The sequence below is a fragment of the Cyprinus carpio genome, chromosome A2, assembly GCF_018340385.1.
Source record: "Cyprinus carpio isolate SPL01 chromosome A2, ASM1834038v1, whole genome shotgun sequence".
Lineage (NCBI taxonomy): Eukaryota > Metazoa > Chordata > Actinopteri > Cypriniformes > Cyprinidae > Cyprinus > Cyprinus carpio.
This window is the reverse complement of record NC_056573.1, coordinates 17,521,328-17,541,459: the sequence shown is the minus strand read 5'-3', so window position 1 is coordinate 17,541,459 and position 20,132 is coordinate 17,521,328. Positions and strand designations below refer to the sequence as shown.

At 35.7% G+C, this 20,132-nt stretch overlaps 1 protein-coding gene across 1 annotated transcript in view; it reads right to left on the bottom strand.

Moving 5' to 3' along the window:
• Nucleotides 1-20,132, bottom strand: part of LOC109083811 (tenascin-R-like) — a 127,885-nt gene that overhangs the window by 91,869 nt on the left and 15,884 nt on the right. Inside the window, 1 exon segment of the mRNA XM_042775899.1 lies at nt 7,241-7,273. The gene's annotated coding sequence lies outside the window, so the exon portion shown is untranslated.

Sequence of the window (20,132 nt, the reverse complement as noted above, 5' to 3'; positions counted from 1 at the left end):
TCCCTCCAGTTGGGAACCACTGCTGTTTATTACTAAGAAAATACCATATGTTAGGTTATAGAAAATAACATCCAGAAATTCCTCAAAAAAATACATGATTTATAATACAGTGCTGAGGCTGAATATGTAAATGTGAAGTGCTTACCATTGTTGACCTAGTAACCCACTGCCCACCTCTGTTCACAAATACAGCAATGTATTCCCCTCTCTCTGTTTGCTTTCTACCAATACTAGCTTGTGTGTAGACAGTATGAATGCTCCAAATGGTTACATGAACAGTTTTCGATGGCCTCCTCTCAGATGTGCCGTGGGGAGGCATAAAATATTAGCTTCCAGGTGCTAATTAAAAATTCCAATGCTGACAGTCAACACCACGCCAGAGATTCAGTCGTCTTGTCTCTCTATGGGGAGAGGAATAATGTGATTATCTTTTCACAGAATCAATTCAGGTTTGTTTCATAGGAAAGAGGGACTCTCAGCAGAATGAGCTGTTTGAGGTGGAGAAACAAAGGGAGTGTGATGTTTTTGAAGGTCCTGCTTTCATTTCTCCAGCATCTGGTGCCTGGAGTCTTCACAGACCCTTTGCGCACATAAATGCTTCAAACAGTAGTCCTTTCTTTCTCAAAACTAAGTATAGAAATGGAGCTTCTGAGACCAATACCAACAGCTGAGCGCTATGAGAGCTAGTCTTTGACTCTAAACTATACTGAGGTCAAAGTGGTAATATCAACAAAGCAAGCTCTTATTTTCCTTGGTACTATTTTTCTGTAAACATGTAAAGATGTGAGCTTAAGGGAACCAGTCCAAGTGTTTTGGATTCTTTGTGCACAGGATTTTTCTTGGCTGAACGCATACTAACTAAGGATGTGCAACTGGAAGATCAGGATTATAATTAAGGGATTTAGGCTGTTTCTATTATAACAGAGAGGTGCAGATCCTACAGCCACAAAAAAAATAAATAATTATAATTTTATTTAGCACTGTAAACAGTTTCATATTTAGCCATTCCTTGAGTATCTATATCATGAACAGTTAAATGTTCCCCACTTATGCAATAATAAATAATATTCTTATATTTATTTGTTACCCCTCCATCCAAGTACATCTCTGCATCTTACTCTATTCTATTCCATTATCATCTATAGCACAACTGTTTATACAATGTATTTATTTGCAAATTTATTTATTTTTTTTCCTGTGTGTTGTTGTTGTCTCTGTGTACTGGAAGCTTATGTCACTAAAACAAATTCCTTGTATGCGTAAGCATACTTGGCAATAAAGCTCTTTTTGATTCTGATTCTGATTCTGATATTACGGCTGTCATTTTAATGTGTTAATTTGCTGCAACTTATATTCCAGTATCAAATATGTAGAATATTTGGTAGGGTTTTTTTTCCCCTTTTTTTTTCAAGAGACTCTTTCTGCAGGCTACATTGTTACCCCAAGCGATTGTTTTTAGGAGAGATGTTTTTCAAACATTCATAAACTAAACAACTGACTTTCTTTATGAGTGAATCATTGAATCATTTATTCAACCAATATGACTTATTGACAATTGACTCATTCAGAAACTAAACAAGTGGTTGTCTTAATTAGTGAAGTCATTACATTATTTACAAATGATTAGTTCAAAAAGGATGAAGTTCAGCCACTTTTTATAATGTCTACTTCAGTAATCTAATGTCTTTTATTCTTCTTTTTATGACCTGGAGCTCTCATTAGTTACCATGGTTAATATATGCCATTATTACGACATCATTACATTTCAGTTTAGTTCCTGTCATGTCTGTTATGAGCTCTCATTAGTTACCATGGTTTCTGATTAGTTAATCCTTGTCCAGCGTTTCCTGCTTAGTTCCCCCATTAACCATGTGTGTACTTATAGGCCTGATTCTGTTCTATCCCTTGTCGGTTATTAGCGTATGATATGTATTGTGTTATGTTATGTCTGTTTGGAATTATCCACCTTCGTTTATTGTCCTTATTCCTCGAAAAACCCGTGATAGAATAACCGACCAAAAAAATAAAAAAATAAAAAAATGGACTCCCCAGTGTTACATCTCCTCCTCAGACCAGAAAGCCAAAGGTGGCTGGAGTATTTGGGCTGGATGCTCCAGAATGGCAGCCTCTCCCTCACAGTCAGCAAGCCCGAGACACCAACAGGGCTCATCCAGGAACCAGAGCCAGAGTCCACCAAAGCTGCAGAGACTAAGCATGCTGATCAGTCCACCATAAATCCAGGAGTGGACATGAACCTCATAGATCTGTGGTCCGTGGATCCAGTTCCCACCCAAGTACCCACCCTCAAACCTTTGTCTTCGCCAGTCCCGTACAGACTCCTATACAATCCGGTCACATCCCTCCATCTACATCCCTATAAAACCCCATCATACTACCTCCTCCGCTGGTTTCAGCCAGTCCCTTGGATTCGTCAGCCCCACTCATCCCCTCAATGCTTCCTTCCATGTCCTTGGCTCTGCCTCTGCCGCTAGCACTATGCGGCTCATCAGCCTCGCCTCAGGCTTCCCCTCCACCAGCCCATGTCTCCACCTCGGCCTGTCAGCCTGCCAATTCCACTCCGGCTCTACATTCCTTCAGCTACACTGAGGCCCGTCTGCCCTATGACTCCTCTGGGCTCCCTCATTCATCCGGACAAACCTCGGTTGGTCATCGCTCAGCTTCCGCCACGGACTTTCGGGTCTCTGGCTACACATCGACCCTCCACCCCTTCGGCTTCACTGGGCTCCTCCCTTCCTCTGGTTTTCCTGTCGTCCTCGCTCGCTCCATCGTCGCCCTGGTCAGCCGAATCCCTGGCTCTGCCTCAGTCATGCGAGCCAGCCACTCCACCTTGGGCTTCCAGGCCTTCGATGTTGCCCTGGTTCTTCAGCCTCTCTGCTCTGATGGTTCCTCCATGTACTCTGGTTCCGCCTCTGTCGATCGGCTTCTGGGTGTCGCCTTGTCCTTCAGGCAAAGCTCCTCCCTGGTTCCTCCCACCGTTGACTCCACCATGGGGTTGGTCTCCTCCGAATTCTCCAGGTTCCAGTCCTTCACCAGCACCATGCCCTCCACCCAAGTCTCCACCCTCTTCCCTCTTTTCTGTCATCTACTGTTGTGGCGTGAGGTCACACCTTCCGAGAGGGGGTGCTAATGTCACGATTACATTCAGTTTAGTTTTCCTGCCATGTCTGTTATTTTATTTTTTTTTTATTTTCAATTTTCCTTTTAATTTTTTTGTTGCGTTTGGTTTTTGTCACTCTTATTAGTTTTTAAATATAAATTAATATCTAAATTTTATTTAAAAATAATAACAAATATAAAAACTAAAAAAAAAATAAATTTAACAATAACAGCACAGATATATACTGTTAATTTGATACATTAATCAGCACGTCCTTTAGTTAATTAATTTTATCATTGATTGTCATTCATAGTCTTCCAATATGATTTAAACTACTGCAGTTATATCTGATCAAATGCGTATTATTATTCTTTACCTTGGGTTAAACTAATTAATTTTATTTGCTGGAACAGCAGCTACACTAATTATGTCTCTATTTGTTTTCTCTGTGTTTTTGCCACGGGATTTGCATCCCGTGGTAACTAGGATTTACACAAGCTCCAGTCTGGATCCAGAACACCTGTGAGGAGATGATGCCAACCCCTCAGAGGACCTCAAGATGATGCTAACCCAGAGACAACATACATAACTTCCACATTTTGCTATAAGTTTGATTGCATAATTGCTGTTAATAGTGTTAATCGTCTGTTTGTTTATGGATCTTATAGATTTTTCTGAACATTTCTGCCGTATGCACATAAACTGACAGTCACCACTGATAAGCTACTACTAAATATTGTAGAAACTTAATTTTCTGTAAAGTTGCTTTGCAATGATTTGTATTGTAAAAAGCGCTATACAAATAAACTTGAATTGAATTGAATTACTGTGAAACTAATTAAACTAATGAAAATATGGGATCTTTCTTTCTTTCCAGACCTGCCATCCTTTCTTCTAATCCAAGGTTGAAATTAAGTCTCAAGGCAGTAGTTGAGGTAGGGTCCATGTTGAGGTAGAGTAACTGATTGCTTGGCCCAACTGTGCCATTCGTTTAAGGGTATGAATCTATTGTCATTCTTCCTCATTACAGTACAGCCTTCCAACGCCTGTGCTAATTCCTCCACTAATTCCTTAGAGGAATCTCTCCGCTGCCCCGGCTAGCATAAATCATTTTTATCGCTGGTACTTCGGCCTTGATCTGCACAGACAGGTGATGTTTAAACCCTATGTGGATGGTAAATCTGCCAACTTTAATTAAAATGGCATCTTTCCCTTTTTGTCCTGTTGACTCCAAACACACTAAAAAGTATCTCTGAGTACTTACCTCAATGTTTAAAAAAATAAACATATATATATGTGTGTGTGTGTGTGTATTTATAACATGAAACTAGTGTATTATTCATTATCCAACAGATGAACTATATGTGTGTGTGTGTGTGTGTATTTATGTATGTGTGTGTGTGTGTGCATGAAACTAGGGGATTATGCATTCTCCAACAGATGACCTAGTTTAAGGTAAAGTAAATTTCAGAGATGGTGATTCATGCTATTAATTAATAAATAAAATAATCTGCAACAAATAATACCAGTAAATGACAATGAACAATTGTCAGTTAACAGTCAATTTCCACATTAAAAAAGGGCCTGAAACCCAAGGTACTCCACAGCTGTCAAGGATAATAAAATGTTTCACTTTCATTTAATGCAGTCATTTATCACGTTTAAACTGCGAAACAAAAAGGTTAAGTGAGATCCCACAAGATATATGCTTTAACGTCAACATTTTCCACCACAAAGAGCCAAGTCATCCATGACCTCTTGTCTGTCTTCATTGCTGTTAATGACAGTGTGAAACTCAATCAATAAAAGCAATTCATTTCATTTTGCATGCTAATCATTCAGCAATGCTGAACACATAAGCCCTTATTTGAGAAGCGCATGAATTGTGGCAACAGTTTCTGCTCGCTCCAGCTGTAGAGCTGAAATGAAAAACTCATTGAGAAAAGTCAACACTGATTGCACTGTACTCTATTAAAACGCAAATATTTATGCTGTGACATTTTCCACAAATCAATAACTTAATCCACTTTCTGCCAAATGCTTTTGAAAAAGGCCATGCTGTAATATAATGGTCTGGCCTTTTAACTACAAAAGCCTTTCTGTGAATTGAAGTCCAGACCCTGAATCCATCCATTCTCATCTTGGAGGGAGGTCTAGTTGTGTATTGCTATATTCACACCAAAGCAGAATACAGTATCTGTCCTTAGTGCTAAATACAGTTTACACACACTTTATTATGAAAATGAAGAGTCACAACTCATTCTTTTTTCTAAGCATTTAGCAATTTTTAAGCATTCTTTTAGTATTTGAATAATCAAATTATTGTTGTAGTCCGAACTACTTTGTAATCCGCATGTAAAAGTTTTGGTCCAGTAAGTTTTATTTTTTAAAGAAATTAACACTTTTCTTCAGCAAGGACAGATTAAAATTTATCAAAAGTGACAGTAAAAAAGTTTCAAATAAATGCTGTTCTTTTGAACTTTCTATTTTTATCAAATAATCTTAAACTGTTTTCAGAATTGCATGAAATAAACAATGAATTCTGACTTTCTTTCTTGCAATTCTGAGCTTACATCTCAAAATATTTCCTCCGAATTCTCAGTTTAAATCTCGCAATTCTGTTGACATTTATCTCATAATTTGAAATGTTATTTTTACATTTGCAAGTTTATATCTCACAATTAAGACATTTTTTTTATTCTGATTTTTTTTATTATTAATTAAATTTCATTGTTATATTATTTTTTTTTATATATGAAATTCTGAGCTGAAATCTTGGATATCTGATTTATATATATATGATTTTTTTATTAATTAAATTTCATTGTAATATTAAATTTTTTATATGAAATTCTGAGATAAAATATTTAAAATATAAATATAGATATAATATATATAAATATAGATTATATATATATATATATATATATATATGTACTTTGTGTGAACCTAGTCTATGTGAAATAACCAGCTTCAAAAAATTGTCTGTGTGGACAGCCATATATATATATAGATGTACTTTGTGTGAACCTAGTCTATGTGAAATAACCAGCTTCTATAATTTGTCTTTGTGGACAGCCATTCAATTTTCTATAAAATTTTTCATCTGGGCCCTGCTGTTTACCAGCAGAGATATAACAGTCATCGGTGTCTCCGAGACATTATCAAAACCTGACAAAGTGCCCCAGTGTGGGCTTAATAAAGATCCTTTATGAGGCTGAGTGCATTTGCTGAACTTAAAAAAAAGCAGTGGACTCCATTGATGTCATGCACAGTGCGATTTATTTACACTTTCTCTCTATCTGTTATCAGACACAGGCTGCTATTGTTTCTTTAGTGTGGGCCACTTATGACGCTTATTTTGCGAGAGGTGTTACTTTAAGTGTGACTGGCACATGGAGTGGCCAGTCTATGGTGTATTTTTATGTTCCCCTGATTGTCTTTATGTACATCTCTCATATACAGAGGTATTTCAAATGATTTTAGGAAGGAGGGGAGGTGAGCTTCACAACTGAGTGATGTCTTTGCATTGATTTAGCTCCTGGGTAGGTAGAGACCACAATTTTCCCTGTGTGAAGCAAAATCAGCAATTAAATGGACTGAAATGCTGTTTTGTTAAAATGTATGCTGCGATTTGCATGACATTGTTTTTGTTTGAGGACTAAACAAAAACAGTACTTTACAATGAAGGTTTGACAGTGATAAAGATTTCCCCTGCTGACCTTTTAACACAAGGCACTATGATGCTTTTGTTAGACTGAAAAGAAAGTGCCGCCCACTGCATTGAACCTTCAAATTCTCTTTTATCAATACTTTATTTATACATGCAGTAAGAAAAACATAGGTCAGAATTTGGAATAAATAAATAAATTTATTTATAAATGCAGTAAGAAAAACATAGGACATAAATAAAAAAACAAATAAAAAAATAAATAAATAAATAAATAAATAAATAAATAAAAACACTGTTATAAAATGTCAGGCATCTGGTTTCATATAGTGTTATTTGTTAGAAAATTTGCTATTTTTATAGGCAAATCATATCAGATTGGAATGGATGGATTTAATTTTGCATTAATTAAAAAAAAAATAAAAAAAAACTTGAACATCTATCACACTTACCCTTTGATGTATTGCAAATTCCTCAGTGGTCTTCTGAAAAAAGGAGAAAGAAAGATAGCATCACAATTATTTTCATCAAGCCACTTAATGTAATGATTGAACCTTTTTTTTCTTTTAAATTATCAAAGGTGGAAACTCAACCTTTTAAAAGCAAGTTACATAATAATTCAGTCTTTTTCATAATTCATAACAAGTGCAGCATGAACTATACTGTAACACAAATATCTGAACGGTGGGAGATAAACGTTAAGCTCTGTCAGACGCCCCCAAACCACCATTTGATGCTCTGTGTCATTTGCTTTAAAGGGGCCTGTCCTTTGGTTAAAAGGGTCATAACAACATAACACTTGCACATTGGCTATGTAAACGTGGGCATGTTAAAAACAGAAATATATAGAATAGAAAAGCATTACATCTAGTCGCAAATCCCTTTGTGCTTACAGTCTTAAGAAATGCTTTCAAGTCTCTGTAGTTTGATGAAGAACGCATATTTAGGCACTAGTTTTGTTCTGCTTATAAATGCGTCTTTTGAGGAAGACGCTATGTCTATTAGGAATAAGCTATGTCTTTCATTTCGTCTTTCATTTCATAAGCAGAGTGCAAAACCATCCTTCATTTAACAGCTGCTCAAAAAGGCTTCACTTTTGTACAGAATGTATTCTTGGTAAACACCATGCGTTAGTGCAAAATACAGTTAAAGATTACTAAAGACACAAAACAACAGTAATTTGGATACCATATGAAGAGTTATGCATATGCAGTGGCCCCATTAGTTTGCTTGGAGATGTTTACAACTAAGGAGAAGCTAAGCAACTGTCATATGAATGTGCTGCTGATGATTTATAGGAAATGCTTATTCTACAATAAATCACTCTATGACCTGTGTAATCTGCTCATTAGCCAAAGATGGTCATTTTTTATGTATTGATTAACTGACAGTATGAATAATATATTTTTCATACAGATAAAGATGTTATTGTTTTTATTAAGAGTTTGCACAATCCGTTAGTGTTGTTCTGTAGGTTACATGTTACACCAGTAGGTGGCGACAAGTGATTGTTTTTATGAGTGAATCATTGAGTCATTCATTCAACCAATTCATTCAAAAACGCTAATTTATTCTGGAATGAAACACCACTACTGTGTGTTGGCATTTTTGGAACTAGTTGTGTTGGCGGACCAAAAACAGATAAAGGTAAATGTAAGTGACTCAGTATTAACCTGTTGTTTAATAAAACTGAATTGATAATATAATCCTCGCAGTTGTTGTTTTTAGGATTATCAAGGATGCAGATTACCATGCTCATGCAATATTGCTTACGTTTCTCAGATGATTGTCTATTATTATTTATATTTAATCATGAATCATTTTATTACATTTAATTGTATTTGAGTAATTTGTCACATTGAAAAAGAAAATGCAGACTGAAACAGAATGTCACAGGTCTTTGGTGTGAAAGCAGAGAAATCAATTTTTAAAGTGAAGGGTGACCCTCAAAGCAAGACAGATCTATAGACAGCACATTAGTCCCTTGTGATGACAGACATGAGTTTGAATGATTAATGATGCATGTGGTTGAAATAAAGACTTATTGATGTGACCTTTGAATGTAGAAATTTGATGCAAATGGAATGACATAAATCCGCAGGACTTATCCTTCCTGATATTTCCATAACATCATCGTCCTTCCCGGAAGAATAGAATAGTGTAGAATTTTGGCACAGATGTTATGCACTGAACATGGAAATATCTCTGAATATTATTCAAAAAGTAAAACAGAACGTTAGGTGACGTGTTGTCAACTCATAACATTTTGTAACAAATTTAAATGAAAAATAATAATAATAATAATATCACATAATTAAAGAAAAAACTAAATATAAAGGGGAATTGTGATTAGTCACATTTTATACTGAAGTGAATATTTATTATTTTTATATAGACACACACTATACAGTCTTGATTATAAGGAAGTTGTTAAAATTGTCACCAATAGTGCTCAGAAAAAAATAGACAATTGGATTCAACAATTAGTCAAAGAAAATGTATTTGACTCACATGGACCTTATGTCACACTATATTGGGTACATTATTTGTTACAGACTTTCTGCTTTTTTTTTCTGTACAGAAAAACAATTGAATTGAGCAACAAATACTGCAATGAATAAATTATAAGAAAAAAACAATATTGCATTTGAAAGATATGTGACAACTTGCCCCAATATAAAAAAGCAACTGGCATTTTTAACTATAATACAAACCCATTGCTAGAGAAAACACTAATTTGAGTGAGTTTTGATTTAAAACCTTACAGTTGTTAAAATACAGTCCTTGTGAACTTTATTCTGTGACAATTACCTCCAATCTCCTTAAATATATCTCACATAAATGTCTTAATATAACACAGTGCATTCCAAGGAATTTATGATATATTGCACACATTCTAGACTCTTTGATCATTTAATTATAACTAAGCCTTTTAACTTTGTTTCAAGGTCTCAGTTTATTTTCATAACCATGTATAGGTTTCATCTATGTACTTAATCTAAGTGATGTATTTGAAAAAGATTGCTAATTAGTCATCTTAATAGTTCAGATAATGACTCCATACAGTGCGTATAACAGCAAATAGCTATTCTAGAAAACTGAACACTATGATTTTGGCTGATGGGATTTTAATGAGTAACAATATCTACTTCTTGCCTCGTAAGAGGAAATGCTCTCACTGAAGCAGGCGTTGTCTTACCACAGATTTAATGTGTCATTACGGCACAGGCATATACAATGTTGTAAGACACTCAGAAGAAACTCACAGATGCTTCCATCTGTTTAGCTCATATTTACCGCTCTGTCCCAATTCTTCTCTCTCTCTTCTGGGTGGGCAGTCCAGGTTAATATTGATCCGGGTGCTCCTACACCATTTATCTAACACTCTGCCACTGTCAACCCCACTACAGCTCAAACACTTGGGGTCCTAGGATTTTGAATAGCTCTGCATGGTCTTTTTATTGGTGAGATACTGATGATCCACTTAAGTGTTAATGTAAACAAAATGTCTATGCTCTATGTTTCTCTCTCTATCTGTCTATCTCTCTATCTTTCTATATGGACTATTTAATGTAAAAGGAAAGCAGGAAATGTCAGAGCTGTTTAAAGGTCATGTAAGCAGTGTCTGAAATGGCACTTATACTTAATTTAATAATTTATCTATTGCCTTTGTCTTCTAGGTCTCCTTCTGGCAGCTGTGCTTGCTGTATAACAATCCAGAAAGATTCAGAGAAACTCTTTATGAGAATCTAATAGGCCTTTTCTGTTTCTCTCAAATATCCATATGTATAATTGATGCCAACCTCAACAGTCCTGCTGTATATGGAGATGAACTATAGGCTAAAGCAATGTTTCTCCTAAAGAGTTGAATGAGCATTTAACCCAGCTAGAAATAGTGTTTCTCAGCCTTTTGTCTTTTGTACTCCCATAGCTATATCAGTAAAGCTCCAGTACGACTTTATAAGTTTATTCATATTCATATTGACCTGTGTATCATTTAGCATTATCATTAATATTTTTATAATAACCATTATTAAAGCACTAAACTGAAGCAGTTACAACATAATAAATGGATTTTAAAATGTTAAAATAGAAAAGTTACTTTAAATGTTAATATTTTAAACAATATTACTGTTTTATTGTGTTTTATCAAACACAGCCTTAATAAGCATGAGACATTTCTTTCAAAAACATTAAAATACTTTTGAGCAGTATATATATCTCAAAGTTTCATTTACACAAAACATATTATATATATATATATATATATATATATATATATATATATATATATATATATATATATATATATATATATATATATTATTATAATTATTTTTATTTATTTTTTTGCTGTTATTCTGTTATTGACAACAACAACAACAACAACATTAAAATCCTTTGGACATCCCTCATATTATAATTTTAAGGTCATTTATTATTTGGGGTTAAAAAACACAAAATCTCTATTTTTCATTGTGCTACAATACATAAATTTCTTGGTACAGACCCACCAGAAATGCCCATGGCTGAGCTGTCATTTCTGCCACAAAAACAATGGTTCTTCAACAAAAGATGAACAAGAAGTTGGCACACCATCTCTCTCAGCCATTACTGCCTGTTGTCTCCCTTGTGTTTTTGCTTTCTCTTTAGCTTGTGTTTGTTCCTTATCCTCTGCAATACCGAACACACTTTCTGTATAGCTGCATCCGCCTCAGGAAGGTTTAGTTACTTGCAGTCTCTACAATCATATCAGTAATAGCGACATAGCTGAATTCCCATACCGTAATTTGACAGTAACACATATTTAATAAGTAAAACCACTCTTCTGCAAATAATTAATGAGAAAATCAGCGTCCTTCATTAATCTCAGTCAATTTGAAAAACAAAGCCTTGGTCTTTGATCCATATTAATGTTATGAGTTTTCTGCTGAAGCAAACTTTAGAAATTAAAACTTTACTTAAGTAAGCTTAAAAAGTTTATTTATTTATAATTTTTTGGAAGGAGAAGTATGTTGTTTTGTTTTGCTTCAGAAGAGCTGTGATTTATCGCAAAGCTGAAAACTGGGCTAGATAAGAAGAGGAGGGTTTTATACAAATGTGTTTGCGGACACATTGACCCACAGTCCCTCAAATCCCCATAGTGTGTGATGCTGATTAGTGATGGCTGAGCAGTAGAAGTGTGCTTTCATAGTTCCTGCATCTCTGAAGACCAAACAGGGAATTTGTTTTCTGAGTTTATATATATATATATAAAATTCTTCTGCTCAAAGTGGATATGGCAAAAATGACAAATTTATGTTTGATAGGATAATCCCAAGTTACTCCATCATAGGTGAGACATGCATCAGTTCTCCTTTGAAAGTCGGAGGCAAGGCATCTGCTACTCTCCTCAGACAGCATGAATCCCATGAGTACCTCAAAAAGACTGTGGTACACTCTTTTTCTGATGAAAGCCTTTTGCTCGACAAAGTAAAATTCATCTTTAAACTTTTTAAAATATATATATATTTTTCATACAAAAACATGAAGAAAAAAACTGTTATGGTGTCTGCTGTTATCACAGTCAAAAAATTGGTCAACAAAACTCATTCTTGTAGATCTACAATTACCCCATTAGGCAAGCTTATCATTCTGACTGAATATTCTTTTAGATTTTTTTATTTTATTTTTTAATGTGATTTCTTTTTCTCTGGCAGGGTTGTGTGCAACAGACTGCCTTTGGAATAGCAAACAGGATGCAGTTCAAATTTGTTTGTGAATAGATTTAAAGTGAATTAAAATTCAAATATATTTTTATACTGTAAATGTAATTTTAAGACAAACTTTGACTGCTGGCTTGACAAAGCCTTGTTTGAAAGTGTTCTAACATGTTTTAAAGTTTGATAGATAGCTAATGGTATCGGAAAAGTGCAAATTAAACTAGTCAGGTAACGTTTGCAAAAACAAAATTTTATAGTATTTCTAGTGTGTTTTTAGTTGGCTTCTTCTTTTGGTTTCACAGACAGACAGAAAGACTCACTGACTAACAGACAGACAGACAGACAGACAGACAGACAGACAGACAGACAGACTGTCTTTATTTGCTTGAGAGAAAACTGTGCTCACTGGTCACCTTTGTAACCTTGCTCCAAATTAACTCTGTCCTTTCCTGGACAGAGCTTTCCTTTAAATCTTTCACACCTTAAAATTAGAGTGTCTGGGTTATTCATACAGTTAAAACACTGTTAAAAAATGATATAGTGTAAGTGACAGTGTATGTGAATAACTCATCAGACAGATCTATTGATGAACTGTTCGATGTCACGTAGGCTAGGTCAGCAAGGAATCTTGAGGTTGTATTTGATGACCAGCTCAGTTTCACACAACACAAATCAGCAAACTATTGACTTAAACAGACCAGAGGCTGCATACACACAGAAAATCCGAGCCTACCTAGAAAACACTGACTGCCTGTACATATGGCAGAGGCTAAAGCAGTGTTAGACCCTCCAGCAAAGCAGATTTTGGATGTCTCTCTTATCTAACACACCAGATTTAACAGATCAGCTCTTTAGCAATGTGTTCCATGACCTGAATTGGGTGTGTCAGATTAGTGAGACATCTAAAATGTGAAAAAAATAAAAAAAAAATAAATAAATAATAGTAGTTGGCCCAAGTAAAATGAGCACTATAAAACTGAGCATGTGTCATCTGTCAACTGAACGAACATGCAGTTGGTAAGTGATTATTTTAATATGGCTGTCACCCAACTGCAATGTCACCTAATTAATATTCATGAACCAGGCTGACAAACTATGAAATGTGTCCTCTACTTTTCAATCATTCCTATGATCCCTGACAGCCTGGTTTTTCACCATTCAGAATTGTCAAAATTTAGAATAATGGATGGATGGATGGATGGAATGCATTACCTGTGTTGCATTTATTTGAACTGTATGTGGTAAACTCATCTTCCTGTCATTCCAATTCAACTTCCTGTGGGGCGTGGCCAATTCAAAATCCAATTCGCAAACTGAAAGGGAGCCACATCTTCGATTCAGAATTTTGCACAACCCTGGATCCCTCCTAACCTTGATGTAAAGCCACTTCTCTGCCAACAACACTGCAGCCAAGAATACAACTTCTCCAAATGATGATCAGGTGCTGTCTGTAGCTGAGATTAGCAGACATTGCAAAAAGTCACCCTATGAAAATGTATTGGCCCAGATGGAATCCGTGGCAGGCTGCTGAGAGAATACCTTAGTAAGCTGTTTGATGTACTCTCAGATATCTTCAACACCCCACAAACACTGGCTGCTGTGCTTAAATTTCAAAACTACAATCATCTTTGTGCCAAAGAAATCAATGTTAACATCCCTTAATGACGACTGTTATCTCGTACTCACACTCGTCATTATGAAGTGTTTTAAATGACTGGTCATGACCCACAATAAGGCCTCCATCCCACCCACACTAGTTTAGTGTGATTTACAGTCACAAACGTTCTTCTGTGCATACCATAACAGCCGCCTTCCACTTGGTTATTTCCCAACTGCACAATAAAAATACTCATGTTAGAACACTCGTTGACATCGGTTCAGCGTTCAACGCTATTATAGCACTGACACTAATTGGCAAACTCTCTGTACAAAGAAAAAACACCAACCATGAGAGTTTAAAGAGAACCTGTGAATGACAGAAAAATAGACAAAAGAGATGAGCTTCAGCTTGAGATGGAGATGAGAGCAATGCAATTATTGTTTTGAAATTCACATCAACGTTCCAATATTCCATATTCCACACACAAGGTTCTTCTCCAAATTTAAATGTATGAATGTACGCATAGGCTTATGAATGTTGCCACTGATATTGCAGATTGTCCCATTGTGTTCCTATATACTAGAGTGGTGAATACTTAATACAACAAATGGAGTTTATAGAGTTAAAGTTTATTATTACCTATTAAACGGAGTATTTAGATGGCTTACTGTTTGTGCTGTTTTCAGCAAATGTGCTGAGAGATCACATAATCATCTATTTTTTAGGGGGCTGACAGCTTAATAGCAGATTTTAGGGTAGATGAGATGACAGAAGAGAGAAGACAGAAGCCTGTCTAAATAGGGTCTAGCAAATGCCTTGTCCTTACAATGGCAAAGACACAGTAAAGGCTCAGAATAATAGACATGAGCACCCAGATCTATGGATTTGTGGTGAAAGCAGGTCATCTTGACAGCAATATCACTGTTCCTGTTACATAAAGCTCCTTCATCACCTTATCACCTCTAGTTTCTTCACACACACACACACACACACACACACACACACACACACACACACACACACACACACACACACACACACACACACACACACACACACACACACACACATATTTTCTATGTCATTCACAGGTACTCTGTAAACTCTCATGGTTGGGGAAGTTGTGGCTTAATGGTTAGAGAGTTTGACTTCTAACCCTAAGGTTGTGGGTTCGAGTCTCGGGCCAGCAATACTGAGAGTGCCGACTGAGGTGCCCTTGAGCAAGGACTGCTCCCTGGGTGCTGCAGCATAAATGGCTGCCCACTGCTCTGTGTGTGTGTGTGCACTTTGGATGGGTTAAATGCAGAGCATAAATTCTGAGTATGGGTCACCATACTTGGCTGTATGTCACTTCACTTTCACATATTTACCTCTCAGGAGTTTTATTTCCAGAGCTATCCAGGCTATCAATCATCCCATAAGATGATTAAACAATGCTGCTTCTTAATTTGTACACTAAGTATTACGGCTGTCATTCCATTAAAAATGTTAAGCAAATTAAGTACATTATATGCCAATAAAAACATCAAATCAATCACATATATCAATATTTCAAAGAAAACAAGGCTTTTGCAATATTTCAGAGAATAATAAGTAATATCTATGTTGTAGTGTTCTGTGACATTGCATGTTTCGAGATGTTGCTTTAAGTTAAAATGATTAATTGTGTTTTTACTTTTTATACACACCAGTTGTACTAAGCCTTAGAAGCAGAAGTAACATGACATGATCAGAATGTGACAGATTGCACTGTTGAATTAAAAAAGCAGCTTTGAGAGATTTGGACTTATTGAACCCCACTTTTCTCTTAAACTTGTGCATCTGAATGTGAATTTCTGTAGTTTAACCTCAGTCTGACTGACATGATTATAGGCTCTGTTTAATAATAGCAGAAGTTTCTGTTCCATCTGTTTGATTTTGAATAAACGGATTGGCATTCATGCACTAAAGAAAGAAGCTGACTCTCTCTTACTGTACTGTACAGACCTATGCAGTTAAATGTGCATGGAAGAAAAGCTTTTAGAAAGGTCAGGTAAAGTTATGCCGGGAAAATATGAATAGAAAGGAATCTTTAACTGCTTTATAATAGAGTGGGCATTAAAAACTTGAGTGCATTACATTAATTGGGCAGTTCTCAGAGACCACAAACACAGACTGTGAGAAATGAAAAACTGAAGGAAAGCCAATAATATAGCAAACACACCAGCAACTGTTGCCTTTTAGTTTTTAGTTTATTGCTTTTTAGTTTAGCCTTGCAATTAATCAGTGTTCACGAGGGTGAGGATAATATTTATGCAGCCAAAATGTCACAGTTACTTTGAGGCACTGAATTTAATTCAGCTGAGAATTAGCCAGGGGGCTCACACAGTATAAATACAAATCTAGCCCCGGGCGACTTCAAAATTATGTTAATAAAATGTGAAATATGGCTGTGATATTTCCTCTTGGTTTTGACAGGGAGGTATTTTTCTTTGGCAAAGATTGGCTTTATGGAGTGAATTCTAAAACTGTCATAACTTTGCGCTCATTACTTGCTAATAAATGCAAGCTTTTTGAACTGTTGTATGTGTGTAGGAATTTAAATGAAATTTCAGCATTTCTCAGGGCTCCAGACAAAAAAAAAAAAAAAACACACAGAACTGTATTAAAACTAAAAATAAAAAAACCAAAACAAAAACAAAATTTAAAAATAAAAATAACAATTACTTAATAAAGATAAGAATTCAGGAATGCTCAAGTTCATTAAGTGCAGTTTTCTATTTTAACTTCTCTTCTAACAGTCATTAATGAAGGGACATTTTAGGATAGAATATGACAATTTAAGTTATGTTTATTTTATCAATCTATCAATCTATCTATCTATCTATCTATCTATCTATCTATCTATCTATCTATCTATCTATCTATACTGTATATACTGTATGTATATGTATATATATATATATATATATATATATATATATATATATATATATATATATATTATTATATATATATATATGTTAAGGGTTATTTTGTTTGTTTGTTTTTTCTGGTTAGTATAGTAGTATGTGTACTTTTTTGGAAAACACCTAATTTGATGATGCCACTCCCATGATCCATGATCCAACTATGAAAAACAATAGCTGATAATTATTTGTAAAATATTTAAATGGGTTTTAAGAAATTATTACCAATATGCATCTTCAGTTACAACGTTGTTTTAGGAACAATTACTCTAAAGAAAGTTGTGTGCACATTACAATAACGACTTAATTCAGAACGGACCTAACTGAAAAATTACACAGTTATGAGCTCAGTAACGGCTCTGAATGATTTACTGACTATGATTTAAACCGCTATCTCATGAGTGACTTCAGTTGTGCTTTCCAAATCTTTTTGACTAACTCATAAAAAACTGGTTCATAAGAGTCATTCGTTCTTGAATTGGACAGCATGGCTCGTGGTGTGTTTGCTCATTTCAAATGGACCTATCCAAAAAATGACTCTGGGTTCAGTGAGGGAGTCAATTGTGAATCCTTATATGAATACACTCAAAGTATTCCAAACTATGTACATTTTCAGTTATTGTCACAAATGTGTATGTTTGTTTAATTTGGAAGCAGTTTAATTGCAGTCTGGGGCCCTGTTTGTTTTTGCTTTGCTGTTTCATCTGCTTTCACTCTCTCACAAAAGGTGATATTTGAGCTGAACAGTTAGTAAGAAATATCATTCATCAGACAGCATGGTAAATGAGCTCCCACCTCCATCCAAACTGCATTTACACACAGATACAATGTTATTTTTTTCTGAGGAGCTCTATTCAGGACAGGCTATAAATGGCTATATAAGAACACCTATTTGTTTCATGTCAAAGACTGAAGTACTGTGAACTGAAGAAGTACACTAAGGCATATTTTCCCAGCCATAACTCTACCTCGAGAGAATTTCTATGCATACATAAGAGAGTGCAGGAATTTATGAGCATTGCTTTGCAACAATTGGCCAAAAAATAGTGTACCTATACAAATAGTTTGTGCTCTTCATATGCTCTCTGTCTTGATAAATATGCTTTATGATCCACAATGTTGACTTATTCTTTTCCAGCAAATACGATGAAATTACAAGAATAGCTTATTCCTAATTGTTTTTCATGAGCACACCGAGCATGCTTTCAAAACATAGATTTATATGGACAGCTGCAAAACTGTCAAGCGAAGCAGTCGGGTAGAAGCTGCTTTTGAAGGAGAAAATCTCTGCATGCTTTTTCTTCAACCTCCCACACAATTAACAAAGTGATTTTCACAGCTCTCTGTACAATTAATCATTCACCACAGTTCCTTTAACACAAACGCACCACCAACCCCCACAGAGCCGAGCCGCAGAGGGTTGGATCCGAGGCCAGTCTGAGGCCTGTTTCATGCCATGCATAGAAGCAGTGTGCCGTGTAACAGTATACAGGCTAATGTTGTGCTTTAACACTGAGAGCGTTTCTGATGTGTTACTGAACTAATAATGGACATCTGTTATTAAATGGTTATCAAAAGCCAATGAAAATGATTAAGTTACCAGAATGGACTACACAGAATGGAACCCAATGTAGCAATAAACTGCCTAAATCAATTTTGTATTTATTTATGTTGTTATATGAAGTTATATTCAATATATCTTATGTTACATTGTTTATTTTTTTCTTTTCAATTTCATGATTATATTTGTAGTTGTTTATTTCACTTTTTTATGGTGTATTTTGACACATTGGCAATATTCTACAAATAAAAAAAAAATAAAAATCATGCCAACACAGTTCTTTGAAAATGAAATTGCTTAATTTAGATTCAGTCAGATTTACTGAATAGAAAGTATTTGTGTGAGTGTTAAGGTATATGGCATTCTTGTAGCTCAATGAGCATGCTGCTAGCAACACTAATGCCGTGGGTTTGATTCTCAGAGAACACACACTTTGGATAAAAGCTTCTACCAAAAATGTGAAAGTAAAATGTAGTTTAATCCAGTTTTTAATTTTGCTTTCTGAAAGCATACATGTCAAATATATATGTTGAAATGTACTGTAGGTTTATACTGCATTTTCACCATATTTACTTCTGAGTTCCACAAGTTATATGTAACAAAAATAGGCTTGATGCTGACACTACTCGCACCTACGCTTATGCTGTACTTCTAGTAGGCAACACTGTGTTGGTTAGGTGAACAGTGTGGATATTGTAACCTGTTAATGTAAGCTTTAAAATAAGCTTGATAACACATTGTTTTGGTTGTTCATCCATCACAATACATCTTTGCTTCATCCACACAGGGCAAATCTGTCACAAGAGGTCAGCATGATGTCACAGCATATATGGTATTTCATCAGTATGTAACAGCAGTGACCCAGGAACACAGCAACCCAGTTATGAGTTAATAAAAGGTAGGAGGCTGAGATGAAAGTGACACCCAGCACCTGTGAGTCAGAAGAGCAGAAGTGAGACAGACAGTAAATCCAGACAAAATGGGCAAGTGTGTCTCAGAGGAGACGTTTGAATCCCAGCAGGATGGCAGGTTCAAACGCAGGTACAGAAGCAGTGCTGCTGGACCTGACGTCCCCTTCAGAGCTCTCCAAGCTTACAGAGATGAGAGGAGAACTCTCTGGCCAAGACCCACATCCCAAGCTGACTATCTACAGGCCATGTGGGGGAGCTTAGGAAGATAGATGGATTTGGAAGGAGTTCAGAGGGATTTGATGGTTGTCGCTGAGGTAGCTGCGCCACTTGGTCTGTAACACTGTTGACGTCTCCATGACAGTGCAAAATTTTCAGCTCCTTGGCAGGTGCAGGACGCCGGCGAGAAAGGGGATGTGGTGGAGAGAGAGAGTAATTGAGATTCGGCTTCCACTGCCAATAGCGCTGAGCACTTTTCCTCTGGGATCTAGTGTTTTATTACCCCCTAAATGGCTACTGACTGCTCTGTATTTGAAGCGTGACAAGAGTGTTTGCTTAAAACGTGTGACTGAAGAAGCAATTGTCCTATGTCTGTCGATACCAAAAAGAGTTTTGAATAATTAGT